We start from the raw sequence: 23470 nt of genomic DNA, 5'->3' as shown, positions 1-23470 counted from the left end.
TCAGTACTTTGTAAAGCCTCCTTTTGCAGTAAGATGGTTTCCTCTATTAGATTAAGGTCTGGGCTTTGACTAGGCCACTTCAAATCATTTAAACGTTTTCCCTTTAATCACTCGAGTGTTGCTTTAGCAGTATGCTTTGGGTCATTGTCTTGTTGGAAGATGGACCTCCATCTCAGTCTCAAATCACCGACAGACTGAAACAGGTTTTGCTCAAGATTATCCCTGTATTTCACACAATGCATCGTCACCTCAACTCGGACCTCTTTCCTTGTCCATGTTGCCAAAAAACATCCCCACAGCATGATGCTACCACCACTATGTTTCACTGTGGGAGTGGTGTTCTCTGGGTGATGAGTTGTGTTGGTTTGGCACCAGACATATCGCTTACCGTGGTGGTCTAAAAGTTCAATTTTGGTCTCATTTGACCACAGCACCTTCCTCCATACATTTGGGGAGTTTCCCACATGTCTTTTGACAAACTCAAAACGAGCCTTACAATTTTTGTGTGTAAGTAAAAGCTTTTTTCTGTCTATTCTTCCATAAAGACCACACCTAATAAGTGTACGGCTTATTATTGTGGTCGTATGGAGAGATACTGCAGTCTCTGTTGGGAACTCTGCAGCTCCTTCAGGTTTACCTTTGGTCTCTGACTTGCCTCTGATTAATACCCTCCCCTTGCCCCGGCTGAGAGCTTTGGTGGGCGACCCTCCCTTGGCAGGTTTGTTGTGGTACCATGTTATTTTCATTTGATGATACTGGATGTGATGGTGCTCCAGGGATCATCAGAAATTGGAATATTTTTTATAACACAACCCTGACTTGTACTCCTCAAGAACTTTGTCCCTGACTTGTCTGGAGATCTCTTTGGTCTTCTTGGTGCTTGGCTAGTGATGCCTCTTGTTAATGGTGTTGCAGCCTCTGTGGACTTTCAGAATAGGTAAAGTGTATATACTAACAGACATGGGACACTTAGATTGCACACAAGGGGATGTTCTGCCAATAAGCATGGGACTTATGAAGGTAACCGCTTGCACCAGATATTTTTAAGGGCTTCATAGCAAAAGGGGTGAATACATACTGTAAGTACTATCCAAATTTGTGTTATTTGATCCCATAAATTTAATCTATGTTTTTCTCACTTCACCAACTCAGATTACTTAGTGCTGATGCATCACACACAAATCGGGTACAAAATATTTAAACACAGGTTGTAATGTAAAACAAATGGTAAAAAGCCAAGGGGCTTTTGTAGATCCCATAACTGTACCTGGACTGATATTTTTAGTATTGTTCTCATATAGCGCATTGAGTTTTCCTCAGACCTGTGGATGGCACTACATGAATATAATGCTATGCCCATGATTATACAACATTTGTGACCTCTACTTTTATCACAAGGCCTGCTCTTATGACAGTTCTTTTTACTATGTCCCGAGTGCAGTCATTATATTATAATGTCATTTTACTGTGTAACCATGGTTTTTATTATTGCTTATTGCTCTCCATAGTATAATGGCCTACATTACTTCCAGAGAAGTTCTACCTCTGGAGACGCTTTACTATATGGTACAGAGAATTGCATAAATAATAAATGGCCGTATAATAATCTGCGAGGTGGAATGACTTACCAGTCACCAGGAGGCAGATCTGGAGGCTCCAGAAACCACATATCCACAGAATGTTTTAAAAATTAGGAGTGTTAATGGATTGCCCCCAGACACAGGGCCACGAGTTCTCGGTACCGGGCCTCTCTGGTTCGGTTCTGAGGCTGTCACGGTGGCTAGACCCGGTCCGTGACTCTGCTAAGGGGCGTCCAATAAAGGTGGTACAGTCTATCAAGGATTCGTGACGCCACCTGTGGTGTTCGGTCAGGGTGACCGACGCTGCTGTGGGGTCCGCTGGGGTGATGGAATGGCAGCTAGATGGTATACCTTCCCACAGGTGAAGTATGTCCCCAGGGCTTCCCAGTAAGGTGGATGGTGATGGTGTGAGGTGCAGTCAAAAACGAGGACACAGGGTTGCAGTCTCTTTACCTCTTTACTGAAGACTTCAGGATCTGCAATCCAGAGCACATTTAACAGGGCTATCTGAGACCGGCCGGTCCGATGGCACATCCAGAGTTCCCTTTGCAGGTGGAAATCAGTGCCTACCACTAGCGCATGTGTGTTGTAGTGCTACCCTGCTGAGCATTCGGAATAGTTCTAACAACTACTGTTCTCGTTCGTTTTTTCTAATTCTCTCTCGCTTGTTCCAGATGTTACTAGTTTCTCGTCCCCTAGGTATGTTATGGCTAGGACGCACCCGTATGACGGGAAGGCTCGGAGCTCTTCCGGGACCCTAGAGACGTCCCTCTCCACGCGTTGCCCCCTATGTCTTCGTAGGAAATTTAAGGTAGACAGCCAACCTTTAATTAACTGTCCTGCGGAGTTCGAAGTAATGCCTAGAGTCAGTTACTCCCGCGGTGTTCCGGCCACCGGCTACGCGCCTCAGTAGGATGTTGCCTCGGTCTCACGGCACAACTCCTACTGGTTCTCCTTTGTGCTTGATCTCGTTTCTCACTGTTCCACAATATCCTTCGCTTCGTGTCTTTTTCTTAGGATACCGCCACGGGGTGTGCAGGCGCGGTTCCGTAACGTTCTGCTCTGTTCGCTAGGCACCTGCCAGGTTCCCACGCCTGACAGGAACCCCCATGTGTCTTCTCCCTGCAACACCCCCTGCCACGGGATGTTGCCTGAATCCAACCCAGTCAGCTTCTGACTAACTTCCTATCCAACCCCTAGTTTTACCAGTGTGAGGAGTGGCCCAATAAATAAAGCCTTTTTCTCCCCCTAGTGGCCGGAGTGTGAAGTGTAATGTGTGCTGGTGATACCTGGTCAGTAGAATTCCTTCAGTGCCATCAGACGTACCATCACTCCCCTTAGTGGCAGAGTGTCATACTGCAACGACCAGATCTCTGGAGCGCTGCATTAATAGTTTATGTTTAACAATTATCAAAATGTAAAGAAAATGAACAAAAAATAAATCTAAATTACATCATATTTGAAGTTTTGCCTTCCAAACAGCATCAGTTCTACTAGATACTTGACTTGTCACTTGTGCACAGTTTTTGCAGAAACTTGGCAGGGAGGTTGTTCCCAACATCTTGGTGAACTAACCACAGATCTTCAGTGGATGTCGTTTGTGCAAATCCTTCTGTCTATTCATGTAATCCCAGACAGACTTGATGATGTTGAAATCAGGGTCATATGATCATTTTCAGGACTCCTTGTCCTTCCTTACACTGAAGATATTTCTTAATGACACTGACTGTATGTTTGGGGTAATTTTGCATGCTCAGTAGATTCTTGTCACTGTGCAATATGCACAGTGACAGTGCACTCTCTCACCGGCTCAGATCAGAAGTAACTAGCTGACGGGAGAGTGCACTGTCAGTGTGCATTGTAAGAAGAGTACCCGTCATGCAGAGAACAGAGACACTCCAGCAAGTGACGTCACACAATGACAAGAATCTACTGATCATATGTCAGAATTGACAACCAGCGCATCCTAAATAGAGCAGGGACTATCTCAGCCCTTGAAACAGAGGTCACTGATGACGCTTTGTTTAAGGGAGGGGGCAGGGAGCTGTGGCAATAACCTCAGCCTCTGCCCCCGATGATGCTTCCCTTAAGTATCTCAGCATGCACTGGGATAATCAAACAAAGTGTCATTAAAGAGAAAGTAGTGTAAAAAATAAAGTACCGTATATACTCGAGTATAAGCCGAGATTTTCAGGCCATTTTTTTGGGCTGAAAGTCCCCCTCTCGTTTTATACTCGAGTCATACCCGGGGGTTGGCACGGGAGGGGGAGCGGGGGCTGTGTAATTATACTTACCTGCTCCCGGCGCGGTCCCTGCTTCTTCCCCGGCGCTGCAGCTTCTTCCTGTACTGAGTGGTCACATGGCACCGCTCATTACAGAAATGAATATGCGGCTCCACCCCCCATAGAGGTGGAGCCGCATATTCATTACTGTATATGAGCGGTGACGCTGCCCGCTCAATACAGGAAGAAGATGCAGCACCGGGGAAGAAGCAGGGACGCAGCGCCAGGACCAGGTAAGTATTCAGGGAGGGGGGGGGCGCTGCGCTGCACGATAGTCACCTGCTCCTCAGTCTGGGTGTCACTCTGTCTTCAGCAGTGACACTCAGGTGAGAGGGCGCGGTGGCGTAGTCCGTGCGCGTCCTCTGCTAAACGTCAGTGCCGAAGTTGGAGCCGCACGAGGATCAGGTAAAAGTGCCGGCGGTCCTGAGCGAAGACAGGTGAGTATGTGTTTTTTTTTTTCATGGCAGCAAAAGCAAATGGGGCGAGTAGCTGTGCGGAGCATCTTATGGGGCTATAACACTTGTGCAGCATTATATGGGGCAAGTGACTATACGGAGCATCTTATGGGGCCATAACACTTGTGCAGCATTATATGGGGCAAGTGGCTGTGCGGAGCATCTTATGGGGCCATAACACTTGTGCAGCATTATAAGGGGCAAGTGGCTGTGCGGAGCATCTTATGGGGCCATACTTGTGCAGCATTATAAGGGGCAAGTGGCTGTGCGGAGCATCTTATGTGGCCATAACACTTGTGCAGCATTATAAGGGGCAAGTGGCTGTACGGAGCATCTTATGGGGCCATACTTGTGCAGCATTATATGGGGCAAGTGGCTGTACGGAGCATCTTATGGGGCCATACTTGTGCAGCATTATAAGGGGTAAGTGACTGTGCGGAGCATCTTATGGGGCCATACTTGTGCAGCATTATAAGGGGCAAGTGGCTGTGCGGAGCATCTTATGGGGCCATAACACTTGTGCAGCACTATAAGGGGCAAGTGACTGTACGGAGCATCTTATGGGGCCACAACACTTGTGCAGCATTATATGGGGCAAGTGACTATACGGAGCATCTTATGGGGCCATAACACTTGTGCAGCATTATATGGGGCAAGTGACTATACGGAGCATCTTATGGGGCCATAACACTTGTGCAGCACTATAAGGGGCAAGTGACTATACGGAGCATCTTATGGGGCCACAACACTTGTGCAGCATTATATGGGGCAAGTGACTATACGGAGCATCTTATGGGGCCATAACACTTGTGCAGCATTATATGGGGCAAGTGACTGTACGGAGCATCTTATGGGGCCATAACACTTGTGCAGCATTATATGGGGCAAGTGACTGTACGGAGCATCTTATGGGGCCATAACGCTTGTGCAGTACTATATGGGGCAAGTGACTGTACAGAGCATCTTATGGGGCCATAACACTTGTGCAGCACTATATGGGGCAAGTGGCTGTACGGAGCATCTTATGGGGCCATAACGCTTGTGCAGTACTATATGGGGCAAATATCTCTATGGAGCATCTTATGGGGCCCTTATTACCCTTTATGCAGCATTATATGGGGCATATTTTAATATGGTGCATCTAGTGGGGCCCATCAAACTTTATGGAGCATTATATGGGGCTCCTGATTCAATATGGATATTCAAAAACACTTAACCTACTGATGTCTCAATTAATTTTACTTTTATTGGTATCTATTTTTACTTTTGAAATTCACCGGTAGCTGCTGCATTTTCCACCCTAGGCTTATACTCGAGTCATTAAGTTTTCCCAGTTTTTTTGTGGCAAAATTAGGGGGGTTGGCTTATATTCGGGTCAGCTTATACTCGAGTATATACGGTAGTTAGATAGTGTAGTGAGAGAAATACAGGTAAATTTAAATTAAAGCATATTAGAAAGAATCGTAAATACATATGCATTTAGGATTAAAATAAATTTGTGTTTTGGGCCACCCGTTTAACCTTATGGGGTTACAAAACTATGTAGAAGATCAAACCATGTACAAATGTACTTTAGCAAAAAGTAGTGAACAGATGGGATGGATTGTGACTGCAGATTTGATTATGTATGATTGTATTCTATAACCATGAGGACATTGGAGTCTACATTAGACATATTTACAGCATTTGTGTTAGTCCAATAGCACAGTATAGCAGTAGTGTTATTTTATCATCAAAGAGGATATGTGGCGCCTCTGAGGGTCTAGTCACCACAGAGGTACTGCACCTCAGCCAGAGGTGTGGTATCCCACTCTCGGGTAAGGAGGGGGCACTATACGTTACCCACCACTAGCATCCAACACCACACCACTCCAGATCTGGGCGGACCCTATTTAGGGAGGGCCCCATCTCTGACTGGAGGGGGAACTAGGTAGAGGGTGTGGGTAGAGGAAGCAAACAAGGGTAGGAGACTTAAAAATAGAGGGACAGTTAGAGAATTGTCATGGAGATGGGAGGTGGAGTTAGTAGGAGGAGTCAGGAAGTGTATGGAAGGCAGTTGGTGAGAGAGAGGAAGGAGAAGAGACAGGAGCTCCTGAGAGAGAGAGAAGGGATCCTAGGGGCAAGGGAAGTGAGGAATCCACCCCTGGCACCAGAATCCACGCTGAACGTAGTTGGGTGGAGGGACCAGGTCACAGTGGGGGACGGCTGTTGTGAATTCTGTTGTCGGGCTCCCTCCTGTGGTCATGAATGGTACTTCGGCTGGTTCTGTCCATGGACTTCCTCTGGTGGGTGTTTCTGAGTTTCCTTCCTCAGGTGACGAGGTTAATTCGTTAGCTGGCTGCTCCATTTAACTCCACTTAGATCTTTGCTCCATGCCACCTGTCAATGTTCCAGTATTGGTCTAGTTCACTCCTGGATCGTTCTTGTGTCCTGTCTTCCCAGCAGAAGCTAAGTTCCAGCTTGTATTTCTTTGGTTTGCTATTTTTCTGTCCAGCTTGCTATTTTTATTGTTGTCTTGCTTGCTGGAAGCTCTGGGACGCAGAGGGAGCACCTCCGCACCGTGAGTCGGTGCGGAGGGTCTTTTTGCGCCCTCTGCGTGGTCTTTTTGTAGGTTTTTGTGCTGACCGCAAAGTGACCTTTCCTATCCTCGGTCTGTTCAGTAAGTCAGGCCTCACTTTGCTAAATCTATTTCATCTCTGTGTTTGTATTTTCATCTTTACTCACAGTCATTATATGTGGAGGGCTGCCTTTTCCTTTGGGGAATTTCTCTGAGGCAAGGTAGGCTTTATTTTTCTATCTTCAGGGCGAGCTAGTTCCTTAGGCTGTGCCAAGTTGCATAGGAAGTGTTAGGCGCAATCCACGGCTATTTCTAGTGTGTTTGATAGGATTAGGGATTGCGGTCAGCAGAGTTCCCACGTCCCAGAGCTCGTCCTTATTATCAGTAATTATCAGGTCATTCCGTGTGCTCTTAACCACCAGGTCCATTATTGTCCTGACCACCAGGTCATAACAGTACAGGTGGCCCAAAGTACTAATGCATCTCAATAGAGGGATAAGAGAAGTTCTGAGACCATTTTTTTTTCTTTGCACTGTGTTTTGTCTTTCTTTTCCCCTTTACCTCTGGGCGGTTCAGGACTCAGGTGTAAACATGGACATTCAAGGTCTGTCCTCTTGAATGGATAATCTCACTACAAGGGTACAAAACATTCAAGATTTTGTGGTTCAGAATCCGATGTCAGAGCCTAGGATTCCAATTCCTGATTTATTTTTTGGTGATAGATCTAAGTTCTTGAATTTCGAAAATAATTGTAAATTGTTTCTTGCCTTGAAACCTCGCTCCTCAGGTGACCCTGTTCAACAAGTAAAGATCATTATTTCTTTGTTACGTGGTGACCCTCAAGACTGGGCATTTTCCCTTGCGCCAGGAGATCCGGCATTGCGTGATGTTGATGCGTTTTTCCTGGCGCTTGGATTGCTTTATGACTAACCTAATTCAGTGGATCAGGCAGAGAAAATCTTGCTGGCTCTGTGTCAGGGTCAGGATGAAGCGGAGATATATTGTCAGAAGTTTAGAAAGTGGTCTGTGCTCACTCAGTGGAATGAATGTGCCCTGGCAGCAATCTTCAGAAAGGGTCTCTCTGAAGCCCTTAAGGATGTCATGGTGGGATTTCCCATGCCTGCTGGTCTGAATGAGTCTATGTCCTTGGCCATTCAGATCGATCAACGCTTGGGTGAGCGTAAAGCTGTGCACCATTTGGCGGTACTATCTGAGCATGGGCCTGAGCCTATGCAATGTGATAGGACTTTGACCAGAGCTTAACGGCAAGAACACAGACGTCAGAATGGGATATGTTTTTACTGTGGTGATTCCACTCATGCTATCTCCGATTGTCCTAAGTGCACTAAGCGGTTCGCTAGGTCTGCCACCATTGGTACGGTACAGTCTAAATTTCTATTGTCCGTTACTCTGATTTGCTCTTTGTCATCCTATTCTGTTATGGCATTTGTGGATTCAGGCGCTGCCCTGAATTTGATGGACTTGGAGTATGCTAGGCGCTGTGGTTTTTTCTTGGAGCCCTTGCAGTATCCTATTCCATTGAGAGGAATTGATGCTACGCCTTTGGCCAAGAATAAGCCTCAGTACTGGACCCAATTGACCATGTGCATGGCTCCTGCACATCAGGAGGATATCCGCTTTCTGGTGTTGCATAATCTGCATGATGTGGTCGTTTTGGGGTTGCCATGGCTACAGGTTCATAATCCAGTATTGGACTGGAAATCTATGTCTGTGTCCAGCTGGGGTTGCCAGGGGGTACATAGTGATGTTCCATTTTTGTCTATTTCGTCTTCCACTCCTTCTGAAGTTCCAGAGTTTTTGTCGGATTATCGGGATGTATTTGATGAGCCCAAAGCCAATGCTCTACCTCCTCATAGGGATTGCGATTGTGCAATTAATTTGATTCCTGGTAGTAAGTTTCCTAAGGGCCGATTGTTCAATTTATCTATGCCAGAACACGCCGCTATGCGGAGTTATATAAAGGAATCCTTGGAGAAAGGCCATATTCGCCCGTCGTCATCACCGTTAGGAGCAGGGTTCTTTTTTGTGGCCAAGAAGGATGGTTCTTTGAGACATTGTATTGATTACCGCCTTCTTAATAAAATTACAGTCAAATTTCAGTATCCTTTGCCGTTGCTGTCTGATTTGTTTGCTCGTATTAAAGGGGCTAGTTGGTTCACCAAGATAGATCTTCGAGGGGCGTATAATCTTGTGCGTATTAAACAAGGCGATGAATGGAAAACAGCATTTAATACGCCCGAGGGCCATTTTGAGTACCTGGTTATGCCATTCGGGCTTTCCAATGCTCCATCAGTATTTCAGTCCTTTATGCATGACATCTTCCGAGAGTACCTGGATAAATTCCTGATTGTGTATTTGGATGATATTTTGGTCTTCTCGGATGATTGGGAGTCTCACGTGAAGCAGGTCAGAATGGTGTTCCAGGTCCTTCGTGCTAATTCCTTGTTTGTGAAGGGGTCAAAGTGTCTCTTTGGACTTCAGAAGGTTTCATTTTTGGGGTTCATTTTTCCCCTTCTACTATCGAGATGGACCCTGTTAAAGTCCAGGCCATTTACGATTGGACTCAGCCGACATCTGTGAAGAGCCTGCAAAAGTTCCTGGGCTTTGCTAATTTTTATCGGCGCTTCATCGCTAATTTTTCTACTGTTGCTAAACCGTTGACTGATTTGACCAAGAAGGGTGCTGATGTGGTCAATTGGTCTTCTGCAGCTGTAGAGACTTTTCAGGAGTTGAAGCGTCGTTTTTCTTCTGCCCCTGTGTTGTGCCAGCCAGATGTTTCGCTCCCATTTCAGGTTGAGGTTGATGCTTCTGAGATTGGAGCAGGGGCTGTTTTGTCGCAAAGAAGTTCTGATGGCTCGGTGATGAAGCCATGTGCTTTCTTTTCTAGAAAGTTTTCGCCTGCTGAGCGTAATTATGATGTTGGTAATCGTGAGTTGTTGGCCATGAAGTGGGCATTCGAGGAGTTGCATCATTGGCTTGAAGGAGCCAAGCATCGCGTGGTGGTCTTGACAGATCACAAGAATTTGACTCATCTTGAGTCTGCCAAACGGTTGAATCCGAGACAGGCTCGATGGTCGTTATTTTTCTCCTGTTTTGATTTTGTGGTTTCGTACCTTCTGGGCTCTAAGAATGTGAAGGCTGATGCCCTGTCAAGGAGATTTGTGCCTGACTCTCCGGGTGTTCCTGAGCCGGCGGGTATTCTCAAAGAGGGGGTAATTTTGTCTGCCATCTCCCCTGATTTGCGGCAGGTGCTGCAAAAATTTCAGGCTGATAGACCTGACCGTTGCCCAGCGGAGAAACTGTTTGTCCCTGATAGATGGACTAGTAGAGTTATCTCTGAGATTCATTGTTCAGTGTTGGCTGGGCATTCTGGAATCTTTGGTACCAGGGATTTGGTGGCTAGATCCTTTTGGTGGCCGTCTTTGTCACGGGATGTGCGTTCTTTTGTGCAGTCCTGTGGGACTTGTGCTCGGGCTAAGCCCTGCTGTTCTCGTGCCAGTGGGTTGCTTTTGCCCTTGCCGGTCCCAAAGAGGCCCTGGACGCATATTTCTATGAATTTTATTTCGGATCTCCCCGTCTCTCAAAAGATGTCGGTCATTTGGGTGGTTTGTGATCGCTTTTCTAAGATGGTCCATTTGGTACCTTTGTCTAAATTGCCTTCCTCCTCTGATTTGGTGCCATTATTTTTCCAGCATGTGGTTCGTTTACATGGTATCCCAGAGAACATCGTTTCTGACAGAGGTTCCCAGTTTGTTTCGAGGTTTTGGCGATCCTTTTGTGCAAGGATGGGCATTGATTTGTCTTTTTCCTCGGCTTTCCATCCTCAGACAAATGGCCAAACCGAACGAACTAATCAAACTTTGGAAACATATCTGAGATGCTTTGTTTCTGCTGATCAGCATGATTGGGTGTCCTTTTTGCCGTTGGCTGAGTTCGCCCTTAATAATCGGGCCAGCTCGGCTACTTTGGTTTCGCCGTTTTTCTGCAATTCTGGTTTCCATCCTCGTTTCTCTTCAGGGCAGGTTGAGTCTTCGGACTGTCCTGGTGTAGATACTGTGGTGGATAGGTTGCAGCAGATTTGGACTCATGTGGTGGACAATTTGACATTGTCCCAGGAGAAGGCTCAACGTTTCGCTAACCGCCGGCGCTGTGTTGGTCCCCGACTTCGTGTTGGGGATTTGGTTTGGTTGTCTTCTCGTTATGTTCCTATGAAGGTTTCCTCTCCTAAGTTTAAGCCTCGTTTCATTGGTCCGTATAAGATTTCTGAGGTTATCAATCCTGTGTCATTTCGTTTGGCCCTTCCTGCTTCTTTTGCCATCCATAATGTGTTCCATAGGTCGTTATTGCGGAGATACGTGGCGCCTGTGGTTCCATCCGTTGATCCTCCTGCCCCGGTGTTGGTTGAGGGGGAGTTGGAGTATGTGGTGGAGAAGATTTTGGATTCTCGTGTTTCGAGACGGAAACTCCAGTACCTGGTCAAGTGGAAGGGTTATGGTCAGGAAGATAATTCCTGGGTTTTTGCCTCTGATGTTCATGCTGCCGATCTGGTTCGTGCCTTTCATTTGGCTCATCCTGGTCGGCCTGGGGGCTCTGGTGAGGGTTCGGTGACCCCTCCTCAAGGGGGGGGGGTACTGTTGTGAATTCTGTTGTCGGGCTCCCTCCTGTGGTCATGAATGGTACTTCGGCTGGTTCTGTCCATGGACTTCCTCTGGTGGGTGTTTCGGAGTTTCCTTCCTCAGGTGACGAGGTTAATTCGTTAGCTGGCTGCTCCATTTAACTCCACTTAGATCTTTGCTCCATGCCACCTGTCAATGTTCCAGTATTGGTCTAGTTCACTCCTGGATCGTTCTTGTGTCCTGTCTTCCCAGCAGAAGCTAAGTTCCAGCTTGTATTTCTTTGGTTTGCTATTTTTCTGTCCAGCTTGCTATTTTTATTGTTGTCTTGCTTGCTGGAAGCTCTGGGACGCAGAGGGAGCGGAGGGTCTTTTTGCGCCCTCTGCGTGGTCTTTTTGTAGGTTTTTGTGCTGACCGCAAAGTCACCTTTCCTATCCTCGGTCTGTTCAGTAAGTCGGGCCTCACTTTGCTAAATCTATTTCATCTCTGTGTTTGTATTTTCATCTTTACTCACAGTCATTATATGTGGGGGGCTGCCTTTTCCTTTGGGGAATTTCTCTGAGGCAAGGTAGGCTTTATTTTTCTATCTTCAGGGCGAGCTAGTTCCTTAGGCTGTGCCGAGTTGCATAGGGAGCGTTAGGCGCAATCCACGGCTATTTCTAGTGTGTTTGATAGGATTAGGGATTGCGGTCAGCAGAGTTCCCATGTCCCAGAGCTCGTCCTTATTATCAGTAACTATCAGGTCATTCCGTGTGCTCTTAACCACCAGGTCCATTATTGTCCTGACCACCAGGTCATAACAGACGGCCCCAAACTAGTGGAGAAACTGAAGGACTCAGCTAGCAAACCGGAGGCTGTAGTATCTGTATGTGCTACAGCCAACTCTACATATATTTGCTAAAAAGGCAGCCACATAGGGTCAAGGGGACCAGCAGGACATTGCACGACAGGACCTGAGGCTGTTGGCTTGGAACACTGTGTAAGACGCTGGGCAGGAAGACAAGGGCCAGCCAGCGCAGAGAGTCGACTTGGAAAGGTACACAAGAAGGGGGTCCTGGAAAAGTGCACCCAAATTACCTGGCTGGACCACTGAACGGAAGACACAGCAACTGGCATGTCAATGTGACCAACAGACTGTGAGTAAAGTGTGAAGACTGCACCCTGTTGTGTCCTCAGTTATTTACTGCGTCACCTGCCCAGTACTGCAACAGTCACCATCATCATATTTTCCACATACTGTATCTGCCCTGGGGCCCGGTCTACCCGTAGAGAGCTGCACCACATTTACTGCATCACAATTGGCCCCAGTGGATATGAACCGCAGCGTCGCCCATCCCTTGCCGAACACCATGGGTGGCATCACGAATGAATCTCCTATAAACTTTTCCCCTTGCATCATTTTTATTGCACGCCCAGGGCCACGGAGTTGAGTCTTGGCCCCGTGACCTCCCCAAAAAAGAACTGTTCGACCCAGTTCCGAGTACCCCACAGCCCTGGTGGGCGTCACAGATACGTCAATTATCCTCTGTCATATATTGGGAGAACCATGATGGTGTCCTAGGGCTTGAGGCCCCTTTTGCATTGCTAAATCAGCCACAGGGACATTTATAGATGACTTATTGCCGATCTCCGGCTGTCACGGCTTCAAAGTTTGGCTCTCATATATCCTATTAGACCCTACTAATATTATATCCTGTGCACACACTGGAAACAACACAGTTTATGATCGAATTAAAGGATAGCATAATAGTTCAACCCTAAGCTTAACTGGGGAGCTTGCCTAAGGAAGAAGCCTGTATGCGAAACCCTAGGTCAAGTAGAAGCTAGCGTGCTGCTATGTGTTTTTAAATAATTTATTATTGTGCGTATAATAAAGCACTCCCAATTAGAAGCAAATTTTCTAGCAGTTCTGCTCTGTATTCAGTTGCTGTTTAAGGGAAACTCGTTATAATAGTCTTGGCAGTGATTGCTTGAGGAACTATTGGTCCTAGTATTGGATGAATACACGGATGCTCAATGTGTGACAAAGAGGGAAGATTCCAGATGATGTGGATTCTTTTTTAAAAATTATAGATGTGCGAAAATTCAATTTTATTTGTTTTACTTTGAAGCGCTTTCGCTGTTTTATTGAGCTTTACATTGCTCCGATCTTACTGGTGTCCTTGCAGTGGATTGAGTGGTTGGTTAAATAATCATAATGATATAATAAAAGAGCTTTTTGCAAAGATTCTATTATTAGGAAACAGTAAAGAGGCATAGATGATGTGTGAAAAAGGTGTGCAGAGTGCGCAGAAGAGACATGGAGGGGGCATCAAAGAGGTGTGTAGAGCGTTAAGAAAAGGATTGATGGGGGAGTGAAAGATGTTTGTAGAACGTGCAGAAGAGGCATTGAGGGGACGTGGGAGAGGAGTGTAGAATGTGAAAAAGAAGCATGGAGGGGACACAGGAGAGGAGTGTAGAATGTGAAGAAGAGGCATGGAGGGGACACGGGAGAGGAGTGTAGAATGTGAAGAAGAGGCATGGAGGGGACACGGGAGAGGAGTGTAGAATGTGAAGAAGAGGCATGGAGGGGACATTGGAGATGAGTGTAGAATGTGAAGAAGAGGCATGGAGGGGACATTGGAGAGGAGTGTAGAATGTGAAGAAGAGGCATGGAGGGGACATTGGAGATGAGTGTAGAATGTGAAGAAGAGGCATGGAGGGGACATTGGAGAGGAGTGTAGAATGTGAAGAAGAGGCATGGAGGGGACATTGGAGATGAGTGTAGAATGTGAAGAAGAGGCATGGAGGGGACATGGGAGAGGAGTGTAGAATGTGAAGAAGAGGCATGGAGGGGACATTGGAGAGGAGTGTAGAATGTGAAGAAGAGGCATGGAGGGGACATTGGAGAGGAGTGTAGAATGTGAAGAAGAGGCATGGAGGGGACATTGGAGAGGAGTGTAGAATGTGAAGAAGAGGCATGGAGGGAACATTGGAGAGGAGTGTAGAATGAAGAAGAGGCATGGAGGGGACATTGGAGAGGAGTGTAGAATGTGAAGAAGAGGCATGGAGGGGACATTGGAGAGGAGTGTAGAATGAAGAAGAGGCATGGAGGGGACATTGGAGAGGAGTGTAGAATGTGAAGAAGAGGCATGGAGGGGACATTGGAGAGGAGTGTAGAATGTGAAGAAGAGGCATGGAGGGGACATTGGAGATGAGTGTAGAATGTGAAGAAGAGGCATGGAGGTGGTGTGAAAAATGTGTAAAGCACAAAGAAGCGGCATGGAGGGGGCGTGAAAGAAGCGAACAGAGCGCCAAGAATAAGCATGGAGGGAATATGAAAGAAGCGTAAAGTGCAAAGAAAAAGCATGGAAAGGATGTGAAAGAGGTGTGTAGAGCTCAAAGAGGCATGGAGAAGAGACATAGAGGTGGCATGAAAGCTGTGTGCAGCGCACAGAAGAGGCATAGAAGGATGTGAAAGAAATGTGTAGAGATTGAAGAAGAGGCATGGAGGGGTCATAGAAACAGTGTTTAGAGCCTGAAGAAGAGGAATGGAGGGGCATAGAAGTGGTGTGTAGAGCCCAAAGAAGTTCTTGCAATTTTAAGCTGATCAATAAATGGCTATGTGCGCACAGAGTTTCTTACATTTTTTTGTTATCAGAAATTGAGTGGGAACTGAGAGGAAACTCTTCAAATCCTCCTTAAAAATGCAAAACTCCTCAAAACGTAGAGGTTCTGCTCAGTTTCTGATTTAAGAAAAAAAACTTTACAAAATGACTCTGTGTGCGATGAGTAATGCTGCAAGAGATGTCTAATTATAATCCAGAGAAGATGGGGGCTGATTACTGCAGGGGAGGGATTTTTTATAACCTGGATGTGGTAATTATGTAGTACAAGAGATAATCACTGCAAGGGGGAACGAGATAATAATTGGGGTGGTAACATTATTTATTAATATTCTATGGGGGGATTATTACTGCAAGTAAGTGATTCTGATTGAGTGTTTAAGAAGAGTCAAATGGAGTCAAATGCAGCGACTTTCCACTCCATAATTAGATATTAAGTGCAACTTGCTTGCTTATTGTTAATCACACTATTAACAATACAGTAAGTAAGCCATTTTTTAATAATTTCTATCGATACAGCAGAAAGAAGTAGAGTATTTATGACGTTAGTTATTACAAACCTCACCTCGGACATGCGCTATGTGTTGAAAGGAGCAGATCGGTTTTAATTCGAATTTGCTGAGTTTGCCAAATTTTCCCCGAAAATTTGATTTGTGGACATTATATTCGCTTGGATCTAAATACTGGATAGATATACGTAGGGGAGAGCAGAGATAGAGAGAAAATCCTGCTGACCATAAGAGCTTACCATCTACAGGATAGAGGACTCCACTGACCATAATAACTTACCTTCTACAGAAGAAAGAGGGAGATGATCCCGCTGACCATAAAAACTTACTCTTTACAGAGGAAGGTTTTACGGAGCTGTGTAGTGGCAGTGCAGCAGTTCCTGGAAAGAGACATTCAGAAAGCCGAATACCTTGCAGAAGAGCAAAGCACAGGAGAAGATATCAAGCGGAGATCAGCCCAGAGCAGGCTGCCTCCTTCTGAGGCGCAGAAACTGGTAGCCGGAACACCGAGGATCGTACGGCCCTCCATGACTTACATCAGAGACCCGCAGGACAGCTGAACTCTATGTTACCTGTCCGACCTAACACCGGTGGCACCCCTCAGAGGTCAGGGCATGCTAGAGTCCCTATAAACAGCCTCAAGCCACCAGTCATACGGGTTATGTCCTATCCTACCTGAGGGACAGAGAGAGAGATAACATCTGTGAGGACCTTATGTGAAGCAGTAAGGGACTACACCAACATGGCGCTAAAGGAAGGCTTTTGATTTCCACCTGGGTAAGGGGACTCCTAACTTGCCTTAAAGCCAGCCGGACCCTGCCTGCCCTGTGATCTGGTGCTCTGGACTGTGGATGCTGAAGTCTTCAGTAAACCAAGGAAAAGAGACTGCAATCTTGTGTCCTCGTTCTTTACTGCACTCCTCACCATCTTCCATCTACACCACGGGAGCCCTGGGGATATACTTCACCTGTGGGAAGTAATACCATGTAGCTGCCATAACATCACCCCAGAGGACCCCTTAAAGCAGCGTCGGTCCCCACTGACCGAATACCACTGGTGGGGTCACGAACACAAATGCAAATCGGGTCATGTGCGCCTAAAAGACTGTGCCAGAACCGCCACCATTATAGCACCATGAGGAGCGCCAGAGAAGGGCATGCCAGTATGGGAGGAGACTACCAAAGCGGCGCGAACAGTGATGAATGCCCCCTGCGAATGTTATTATACGACGAGGATGTGCCCGTCTGCCAAAGAGGTCCGCCTCCTGATATGCTTTGGCGGGAACAAGGAGGAGAAGAAGCCCTGCCCCGAGGAGACAGAGAAGCAGCGTGCCCGTGTGACCACCGACCCGGAAGAGGAGATGGTGACCAGCGGGTACCTGAAAGATGGCGAAGCGATCCAGGACTATCCCAGGCCAATGGAGGAGGACCCAGACCTGCCGCTGCCGGAGGATTTGGATTTCCTGGGGACACCGGTGGAGGAACTGAGCCGCCAGCTTCTGGACACAGAGTTGACCGTGGTGAAGAAATGGAAGTCGGCCCTGTGCAGGAAGGTCGCGCTGGAGGAGTCGCAGTCCGTGCAGCAGCCGACTCCAGCAGCCTCATCAGCGGAGTAGACCGGTATCGGTGGAACCACATCAGACGCAGGTACAGAAAATGACCCTGCCCCAATGACCGATCCCGCTCCAACGACCGCTCCTCCCCAGTCACTGACCCTGCTCCAGCGACAGCTCCTGCCCCAGATGAAGGCCCTGCTCTGGTGACTCTTCCCGCCCCCGAAGAGACGCTGACTGGCCCGCTCCCAACACCCATAGGCACACCGCTGAAGGGACACACCGCTTTTCCAAAGGGACAATCCAAGAGCAGAACCAATCGGATTCCCTAGGGAGGCCCAAACGGAAGGGTCCCATATTGAAGCCCTCACCTGGGAGAAATATAATCGACGTCTGGTGCTAAAATGGAAGGAGGAAGGAGGGAGTGCGACCCAACGCAAAGCGCAGACCCCTGAAACCCAGCGATGTAACAAAATCCCAGCAAAATGGGGTATAGTAGTAGCCTTCCACCTAAAAAAAGGTTGGGGTTTCATTCAGGAGTCGGGACTGCCGACGAAGGTCTATGTCACCCGCCGTGATGTGGAATCTCATCTCCGGGAAGGACATCCAGACAGGCGCCTGTACCGAGGGGATCATGTGACCTACACCCGTCACTGGGGTGAAAAAGGCTGGTACGCTAAGAACATTAAGAAATGCGTACCCACAACAGCGCCACCTAGTGTCAAAGTAGATACCATCACTACCCCTCCGGTCACTAAGCCTTTAACCCCTCAAACCGTCACTACTACCACTGTGTGCATAATCACCACCACTGCACCACTGAAACAACTGTAGCAGCTGCACCAGTAGATATGCATACTGAGGACACGCAAACTCTAATCACAGCCTGTGACTTGCCTCTATACATTGAACAATACCAGGGGCTACCTTGGGCAATGCCACAACTAACATAAACTAAACATTGAAAATAACTGTAAATAGTTAAGTTGACTCTGTGCTGCAAGTTCCAAAAATGACTGCTGCAAAAAGTTCATTAAACCCGGCCAGGGTTTCTACTTAAAGGGGTCCCACATTTAAAGGGATCCTATGTTTACAAAAGTTACATTTTGCTTAAAGACACTCGAGTCATGGACAGTGAATGGCTCACAAACTCTCCATTGTAAATAGTTTGCACCTTCTTAAAGGTGCTTCCTACTGGTTTTACAAATAATTTTTTAAAAGACTGCTTCTAACATTGCCATGAGAATTGCTTTGTTTTACAGAGACCTGAAGAAAAACCTGTTTGGTGCGACAGGATTCCAGGTCTGGATACACGCCTTGTAGCCCGCCCAAGCCCAACGTTGGGGGTTAATGATGGGTCCCTCGCATTGTTGCTACTGTTCTAAAGTTTTGATTGACTTGAGTATTAATTGCACTACCTCAGTATGAAAGACTTGAATGTTGACTTGTTACACTTTGCTAGTTAGAACTGTATGTTGCACGCTAGAAAGTTAATATATTACAGAGTTAATATAGTAAATAAAAATAAAATTGAGATTTGAACTTAGATAGTATTGTATACAGATAGTTATGAAGATATCTCATGATGCACTTTTGAATAAAATGAGTAAGATACAGTGAGCCCGTGGGGGTTGGTTGAAAGTTCTGCACCTGAATAGAGAAAATGTTTGTTTGCACTTTGAAGCCTTAAGATAGTATACCCTTAGAGGGTAATTGCCTTTCATAATAGCCTTTCATAGTTAGTTAGTTATTTCACTGTTCTCTACTGTTAAAAGTACACATACCATGTAAATAGTTCTTGTAACGTTCAAGTGTTCTCACCTCCCATAAAGGGAAGCTCTAATTTATATAGTATTAATTTGTTTTATAAGTTTTTAGCATTCCAAAAATTGTTGTATTTTTGCTAATGTGTATTGTTGTTCTTCTTTTCCCAGTTCGGGAATACTGGATTTAATGGGGTGGGGGAGTGTGGCGCCCCAAGGTCCTGGTCGTCACAGTAGCATTGCTTTCCTCATGGGGAGAGTGATGTTACGCTTGAAGGCAAGAAGGGATAACTGCAACCAGGTACCACAAACAAGCAACACATTCACACTCCAGGCCACCAGGGGGAGCTTTTAATCCTACTTACTAGGTGACTCCCCATATATATATATATAACTGGTAGTCTGTAGGGAGAGTGAGAACAGTCTTGTCAGGAAACAGACTGGATCAGTCTGAGGCAGAGGAAGGTTTTACGGAGCTGTGTAGTGGCAGTGCAGCAGTTCCTGGAAAGAGACATTCAGAAAGCCAAATACAATGCAGAGAGCATGCAGGAGAGCAAAGCACAGGAGAAGATATCAGGGGGAGATCAGCCCAGAGCAGGCTGCCTCCTTCTGAGGTGCAGAAACCGGTAGCCGGAACACCGAGGATCGTAAAGCCTACCACGACTTACATCAGGGACCGGCAGGACAGCTGAACTCTACGTTACCTGTCCGATCTAACACCCAGGAGGCACGGTGGCACCCCTGAGAGGCCGGGGTGTGCTAGAGTCCCTATAAACAGCCTCAAGCCACCAGTCATACGGGTTATGTCCTATCCTACCCGGGGACAGAGAGAGAGATAACATCTGTGAGGACCTTATGTGAAGCTTTAAGCAGTAAGGGACTACACCACCATGGCACTAAAGGAAGGCTTTTGATTTCCACCTGGGTAAGGGGACTCCTAACTTGCCTTCAAGCTGGCTGGACCTTGCCTGCCCTGTGATCTGGTGGTCTGGACTGTGGATGTTGATGCCTTCAGTAAACCAAGGTAAAGAGACTGCAACCTTGTGTCCTCGTTCTTTACTGCACTCCTCACCATCTTCCATCTACACCACGGGAGCCCTGGGGATATACTTCACCTGTGGGAAGTTATACCATCTAGCTGCCATAACATCACCCCAGAGGATCCCTTAAAGTAGTGTCGGTCCCCACTGACCGAATACCACAGGTGGGGTCACGAACACAAACTCTATTCCCTTTAAAGACCTTTCGCTTTAACGTTGATGCCCAGGGCCACGGACCGGGTTGCCACCGTGACATCCCCCTGTGAACCGCAGGACTCGGTACCCAGTACCCCACGGCCCTGTAGGCGTGTCACACTCTACAGGAGAGAGCGGACCCTGCAGTCCAGAAGAATTTACACTTTACAGAAGAGACAGACTTCATGTGAATCCACGATTTTCAAGAAATTCAACTCAAACTGAATCCTTTGCGCATCGATCTGCTCATCTCTAGCTACATGCTCTGAGTGTGTCATGGGATCCATGCCTAAGGATGGTAAGCCCCGCTCATGGGCCAGGGCTTTGAGCTAAAATATTCCAGCTCCCCTTAAGTGTGACAGGTACATACATTTGTCTGCCATTTATGTGTCACTGATCATTTTCCACACAATGATTACCAGTTCCAAATGTACGGTATTTATTTTGCCAGTTTATATAGCGCCATCAGCCTTTTACAGGCACTATTATCTCTATATATAATCGCCAGTTGGGACTTCTGGGCACTGTCCCCGAATCCCATAAGGCACCATGGCATTCCAACGCAGGTGAAGTAACAGCCGCGTCATTACTACGTATGCACGGGAATAGTAGTGACGTGTATGTCACTTGCGCAGGCGCAGTTCGTGACCGCAAGGCGCAAAAATACAAAAATGCAGAGGGATGATATACAACAGATATGTTGGAAAGCGCAAACGGTGTGAGACATGTCCGCTGCTCCTGTCAGCACCACTAAGCATACACAGATGATAATTTCACCGCACTCCCGATGCGATAGCATCGGGCCTATTTCTAGTAGTTAATAATTGTCACCAGTGCATGTCAATAATGCCACCATCTTTACATGTCACAGCACCTAGATTTCTAGGGATGTCGCTCTTGAGCCACCAGATCGCTAGGTGGGCAACACTTTGTGGGAAAGCCTCTGCATTTTGACTGGGGCAATGATGCATTAGGCTGCGTTACATACCTGTTCCACTGTGTGAAAGATTGCTTTCAGCTGCCAAATATCTTTGTATAGAGAATCACTGCTGTGAGACGACTAGAGATTTCCAACAAGGTTCAATGATTGGTTATTTTGCAATTAAATGTCTTACGAGGTGGCTACTGCTACTCGGCTCAGATCTCACACGCTACGAGTACACAATCCATTATGTTATTCCTAGGAATATCGAATACAGCCGGTAGAATCATGATGTATAGTACAAACCGAACAACAAGCACACAATTGTAAGACACGAGGCAATACCTGACTCAGCGGCCACCTAATATGCAGTATATTATATTGGAGACCATGTTATACCTGACTGTATGTGGTAGGCATGAGCTGAAGGCGCTCGAAGGAATTAAGAATAGAAAAATTATGCTGTGATTCAACCGGAGGATTCGAGAAGAGTCACGGTATGGAGAGTCAGCTCAGGTATTGTTGTTGTGCTGTCTCTCGACAGGGAAATATCATGTCAGACTACATTGTATGCAAACACTTTACCTTCAGTATATGTATCCCTAGTAACTGTACATTACTATTCATCAGATGGAAAATCTAAAGAAAATCACTTATCTAAAGGACAAAAAAAATATAAAGCTGCTGGTGATAACTCAGAACAATCCTGGTATTTCCATTTCAGGGCCCCAGCTGTCTATACCTAAGGGGAACTGTGAACCATGGGAATTGCAATGTCAGGGATCAATGCGGTCCTGTCTATTGTTAGCAGTGCAATCCATAATAATAACTACTGATACGCACCTGTTCTGGATCCGGACTTTGCTCCCCTCACCCCAGTCCAGTGAACTATTGTGCTCCATGTCGGGCCCAGCATGATTCCATGTGATCATATGCCTGGACCTATATAAGACCTACAAAGACACACCTGTGGTATTTAGACTTTCTAGTCGCTCCAGAGTGCTGCTACAGGATTTCTGCTTACTATTCCTGGTCTTCCACTACCTCTGCTACCTGTTTTCAGTCTTCTAGGACCTCTGCTACCTGCTCCATTCTTCCAGGACCTCTGCTGCGTGTCTGCCTGTGGATTCCAGGACGTCTCCTATCCTCCTACAGCTTCCAGGACCTCCACTACCTGTTCCCAGTCTTTCAGGACCGCTGCTATGTGTCTGCCTATGGTTTCCAGGATGTTTTCTAACAGCCTACTGTTTCCAGGACCTCTCCTACATGTTTCCCACGTGCTTCAGCTGCATGCACGTGGCCCTTGTGCCCATCCAGACCTTGGGCTTTGAGGATCAACCTCACCTAGCACAGCTGTGTTTTAAAAGGTTATCTTCTTTCACATGTCCGGCTGCCTCGACTGTTCAATACACACCTTCAAATATAGGCCTGCAGCTGTTGCGTACTTCTGCACCCTTCCTAAACAGCTAAGGCTACGTTCACATTTGCGTTGTTGGGCGCAGCGTCGTCGACGCATACCGACGCATGCGTCATGCGCCCCTATCTTTAACATGGGGGGCGCATGGACATGCGCCGATATGCGTTGTACTGCGTTTTACGATGCATGCATCATATAGACGCACAAGACAGGGCGCAGAGGACGCTACTTGTAGCGTTTTCCCTGCGCCGAAATTCCTGATTTGTAGGATCTTATGACAACGCATGCGTCGCAAAACGCTGCGTTGTGTACATGCGTTGTTGGTTGCGTTGTGTCGCGTCGCCGACGCTGCGCCCAACAACGCAAATGTGAACGTAGCCTAAGGCTTTGTCCGTTAGAGCCAGCCTTTTCGTCAGCCCAAAATGTCCTTTTCTGCACTAAATGGTTTTAAAAAATATTTTGGTAGTCATGTGTTTGAGCTGTATTGTAAGTCCAGAAGTCCTTGTTCTCGAAGATCCCTCAGAAAATGTAACACCACTTCAATATGCTTGTTTTTTGCGACTGACAGACATCTTTTCTTGTCATATAAGCTTTTCACTTTTTCCTCTGCAGCCTTTATATATTGACTTCCCCTTATGAGAGCTGAGATATGCAATTCCAAAATGTGGCTTCAGAATGTGTGTGCCTTGTATGAGAGATGAACAGGTAGTTTACCTTTGTTTTCTCTTGAATGCCTCTGTGCTTTATCTGGGCTTGGTTGTATCTGCTCACTTGTGGTGTTTCGTCTTGCGCTGACTTCTGAGATGTGATCTGATGTAGTTTGATCACTATCTGTTTTCTATTCTGGTCTTATTTCCAGTGATGTTATCACATTATTTTCATATCCTATGTCAGAGTCTAGTTTGCACTTCTTTAATATTTTCTGGTTGTCTGTGACCTAGACGTATATGCCATGTTTG

Source organism: Ranitomeya imitator, chromosome 4 (genome assembly GCF_032444005.1).
Source record: "Ranitomeya imitator isolate aRanImi1 chromosome 4, aRanImi1.pri, whole genome shotgun sequence".
Classification (NCBI taxonomy): domain Eukaryota; kingdom Metazoa; phylum Chordata; class Amphibia; order Anura; family Dendrobatidae; genus Ranitomeya; species Ranitomeya imitator.
The sequence above is the reverse complement of the archived record's forward strand: the minus strand, read 5'-3'. Positions refer to the sequence as shown.